The sequence below is a fragment of the Montipora foliosa genome, chromosome 3, assembly GCF_036669935.1.
Source record: "Montipora foliosa isolate CH-2021 chromosome 3, ASM3666993v2, whole genome shotgun sequence".
Taxonomy (NCBI): Eukaryota; Metazoa; Cnidaria; class Anthozoa; order Scleractinia; family Acroporidae; genus Montipora; species Montipora foliosa.
In genome coordinates, this window is record NC_090871.1 from 34,358,393 (window position 1) to 34,363,392 (window position 5,000).

Sequence of the window (5,000 nt, forward strand, 5' to 3'; positions counted from 1 at the left end):
ACATTTATAATTCTTTTGTCCACGTGCAAATTAGCCTACCAAGCCTCATTTTAGATCAAGAATTCTTTTCAATTCACTGTATGGTATCGAGGCTTGGTAGGCTAATTTGCACTTCGACAAAAGAATTATAAATTGGCCGCCATTTATGAATACTGTCTATGGACTTCGACAACAATCTGTCACCCATCGAGCAGAAATCAAAGTGAGCTGCATTTCTAAAATAATATTTACCAAGTGTGCTGTTATGTAGAACACTGAAACCAAATGGAATATTCTCTGGTAACTTATGGGTTCAACAAAGACAGAGAACGAATCGAACACCTTAAGTGGATCTGTGATCAACTCTGCACAGTCTTCAGGTAAAAAAAAATTGGAAATGTGACAGCCAAGAATTATTTGAAAGAAAGCTTGTCGTCTATTTTGTGCTTCAGGAAAGGGTTTGAACCTGAAGTACATGGTAATTTGGCACGATTGAGTTTCTTGTCTGCACGCACGCAATGAAATAGGAAGAGGTTTTCGCCTCTAAGAGCAAATATGTTAATTGTTTCAAAAAATTGTTCGCTGGAAAAGGTGGCCTTTATGAAATCATCATGTTTTATAATAGGCGAGATTAACTGGATAGCTTTTATGGCAATAGTAAAGCATTTTCGTGTCAAAATGAGGTTAGCGTTTTTCTGTTGTGCTAACTTAATTAAAGGTTAGGGTTTAGTGTTAGGGTTAGGGCTAGGGTTAGGGTTAGGGATTCTGCCTCGTGAGTTTGTTTTTCTCGTTAACCAGGAATGGAAAGTCATTGCAACGCGAATGGCGTTTTAGTGCATCTTATGTTGTTTGTTTCAATAAAATGTTTCGCTGGAAAAGGATTCTGTGATATTTTCTGCCTTTGTGAATTATAATATCATATTGTGTATTGAATTTTGGAGCTTTAAGTTGAAACGTGATACGGGTGGATATTTTTAGTATTGCTCTGTAAGCGGGAAAGGTTTCATGAAAATAAACAGGTGTGTTGGAAGCGTGCTTGAGTTTCAACAAAATGAGCCCCAAAATCAGCATAAAGTTGTGACGCCGGTGAATAATAAAGTAGCTGCTATTTCCAAAATGATGGAATTACCTTGTGATAAATAACCTCGTCTTGGAGAGTTAATCAACATGTCAGCCCAGAAGCCAATGTTTCTCACTTCCCATTTATTTTCTTCATCTTTCTGGGTTCAGTACTTTGCCAGTAACCACATGTCTTCTCAGGCTATTTACCCAAGGCTTCCACCATGGCACTTAACTACAATGATAGACAATACCAAAACAATATCGTGCACTGTTAGAGCTACATATTACGCAAGGACAGATCTGTTTCGTCGTACGAACGTGTGAGAGCCTGTGAGCCAAAGGGCCTCTGCTGGTATGACTTCTGGGTGACCCCATACATGGTCTTAATGACCCCCAACTTGAAAAAATTGTCCGAAACGGTGCACGTACCACAGGCAAGCCAGTGTACCCTCAAGGCGGGTCTAGTTTTTTTTCGTTTTCCGTCGAATCCGTGTTTTGATATTGGATCGGTCGGTCGGATTGAAAAAAAAACCTAAAAAAAAAAAATCATAAGCATTCTCGGAATCGAAGACCTGGTACCCCGGCATCATAGCTGTGGAGCCGGGAAAACAACAAGACGTGAACACAAAATCAATATGACAGTAAAGTTGGTGGATGTTGTTGCAAAATTAAGACAGCGTGGGGAAAAGGATCAACCACCGAAACTCCTATGCAACATAAAATAGCTTAAAAACGTCGTTACCAATATTTTTTTTTTTTTGGAAAATGCCAAAAATTTGGGTCGGTCGAACAACGCTAAACGGAGAAAAAAAGGGGATGGCTTAATACTAAATTTATCATAAAAGCATAAGTTACATTTCTTGCTAATATTATCATAAGGTTCGCATTTCTTGAGTACCTTCCACTTTTTGTGGAAAGGTTGCCAGCGTGTGTAAATGTCCATTCATGTTTTGATAATGAAGTTTCGTTTTTCTTTTTTACATGACAAATCAGCATTTTTACATTAAAAAGCTGCATTTTTGAACGGAAATCATAGTCTTTTTAATTGAAAAGGAGCTGCTTCACGATTACATTTATATAATTGTAAAAATGCTGCTTTTGTACTATAATGAAGCAGTTTTTTGGCACAAACGTGTTTTTACCCACGTGGCGTAGAAAACCGATCGGTTACAAAACCGTTTTTTGGTCACAAATATATGTTTTGTAAAATTACATACCTATTTTACTAACCGAGTTGGAGGTCCGTAATGTAAGTTACGGACCGAGTTTTTTTTCCCGTTGCAACGGGAAAATAGCTAATAAAGTTTTTCTATATATTTTGTTTTATAGCTGATGAAGTCTACAACATTACCGCTGGTAGTTATATATAATATCCAATACATATATTTGAAGTACGGGTTGTAGAAAAAGGAGTGAAGTGATCCTTTCACTCGAACACATGAGCTAAAAAAAAAGACCTGTTCTTCATATAGATCAGGTGGTAAGGCATTGCTCTGGTAACGCGGAGGTCATGGGTTAGAATCCCGTTGGAGCCACCAGAATTTCTCAAGTATCTATAAGAGACAATTGTCCATTTGTTCAAATTGTCCAGTTAGGACCCACTTAAGTGCGAGGATCACTTCAATCCTTCGATAACCTACTTACTTACTTAGTTACTTATTCACTCACTGTATATATCCCATGTTACGTTATTTCGTCGCGATAGAGCTTGTTTTTTATTTGTCAAGAAACCACATGTAACGTCATTTCCATTTACCTTTACAAAGCCGTTTCGTTTAGAATTGGTTTTGAAATTGCGAGAACATTCTCTTTCCATGTTTTTGCATTGATGGGATAATGACATGCTCCTGCAAATTATCTTATTCGAGGGGTAGTCCCTGTAAACTTGAGTTCACGTTATAGACCTTTTTCAGTAGCTTGTACCTGTCGCTTTCCCAATTAAGACAAAGTATTCTCAGGGGAAAATTTCTTTTTGGGTGCTTGGATGGCGCAGTGGTGAGAACACTCGTCTCCCACCAATGTGGCCCGGGTTCGATTCCCAGACGCAGCGTCATATGTGGGTTGAGTTTGTTGGTTCTCTAGTCTGCACCGAGAGGTTTTTCTCCGGGTACTCCGGTTTCCCCTCTCCTCAAAAACCAACATTTCATTTGATTTGTGTTAATTGTTAATTTTATTTTACAGTGCCCCCAATTAGTGCTGCAGCGCTAGAACGACTTGGCACTTAAATAAAGTTCCTTTCCTTTCCTTTCCTTCCTTTCTTCTAGTTAATGTGCGTGTATAGGCAAGGACGCAAGACGAATTTTGAAAGAAACTGTCCCCTTGAGTAACATCACGTGGTCTGGATTGGGAAAAGAAAACGAAGCTCTAAAGGTCTATTCTTGCCAATTATCAACTGGATCAACATATGCACCGCATCGCTGAGCACAATAATGTGAACAGTATCCAGTATGACCGTCATCTGCACTTTCGGAGTAAAATCTAATTTCATTTCCTCTCTTCATAAATCCAGGTGCATCCTTGTACCGATTTTTGCACCCAAAGCACTATTCGATCTCGTACATTACAAAGTACTTTTCTCTGAATTCTTCGGTTGCCTTGTTCCAGTAATAGACGGAGGAAAGCCACCTAAAGTGCACTTTCCTTCCAAACATTTTGTCTGAAACAAGATTTCACCATCTGCGGCACACCAAACTCAGGGTCAAAATGGCAGCATCTCGCTCACTGTCGCAGACAAACTGGAGTATCTCTGATAGCACCTCATCTGGCAGACAGTCCGCAATGCCTAGAGAAACAGTTTCAATAGAATCATTGTTCAAGTCAGGTTGCTGAGTATGATGCAACGTTAATATGAAGGCGTAAACTATTTGCTTAGATAGAAGAAAAGAGAAGAGAAGAGTGCAATTTAATGCACCTAATGTGGGTCATTGGTAGTATGCCTGTTGGCCGATTTCCACGAAGTAGCCTTGCTAGCTATATGGTGTTTTGCAGAACATTTTCCCCTCACTGGTTGCTTTTCCACTCTGCTTTTCCAAACTCGGTACTAAAACACAAATATACTAATTTTACCCTTATTTAAGCCCTCTCCATAGATCTAATATTCAGTCAGGCTGAGTTGTTCAGTTCGGATTTAATCGTTACAGTCGGTAACCAATGAGACTTCTCAGCTCACAGTGAAATCATTTCTGTAGTTACAGCGACGTTCAAATAGCAACATCGGTCTACTGATTTCCAGCTCTATCCCCGGCATTACATGTTAAGACCTACCAAGGGACAAGGACTATTATCCACCGGACAAGGGATACCTTAAAATAATTTTAAGGGAACGGTTGACGGTTATATTTGGCAACAAGAGAATAAGTGCCCTCATTCCTGGGAGGGGGGGGGGGGGGGGGTTTCAAAACCCATTTGATGATGTTTACTCACTCTCAGTCCTCGGCATAGCACACTGCTTGCGAGTTGGCAGCTAAAAGAAATCAATCAGTCATGCCACGTGTCAGTCTTAATAGTCTCTGTATGTAATCTTGTATAGCTGCAATCAAATGGCATGTTGGCCATCATAAGCACGTTATGTCCTAATAGTAGACCTAGCAGGAAAACAAAGGCAACCTAAGCCACGGAAACGTTTACCTGTTTTATGCTTTATGTACCACATATCGGTAGATACCTGTGCTTGAATAGGAAAGAGAATAACCTGGGGAATCAGCGTTTAAGTTATGCTTACATCTTTTCCGTCCAAGGATTTTTGTTCAGTTTTCCTTGTATCCACTCACTAAGGACCCACTCTGACTCCTTGAACTTTCTCGAAAATAATATAATAAAAAACCCCACAAAGTTGTAAGTTTCAACAACGTGGTTGAAGCTCCAAAAGTGAGTATTTTTGGAATTTGAGTATTTCAGATATTACCTTTATTTTTGATTTCCTTCGGAGTTTTTCCTTGAAGTGGGTGCTGCAGTTTTCC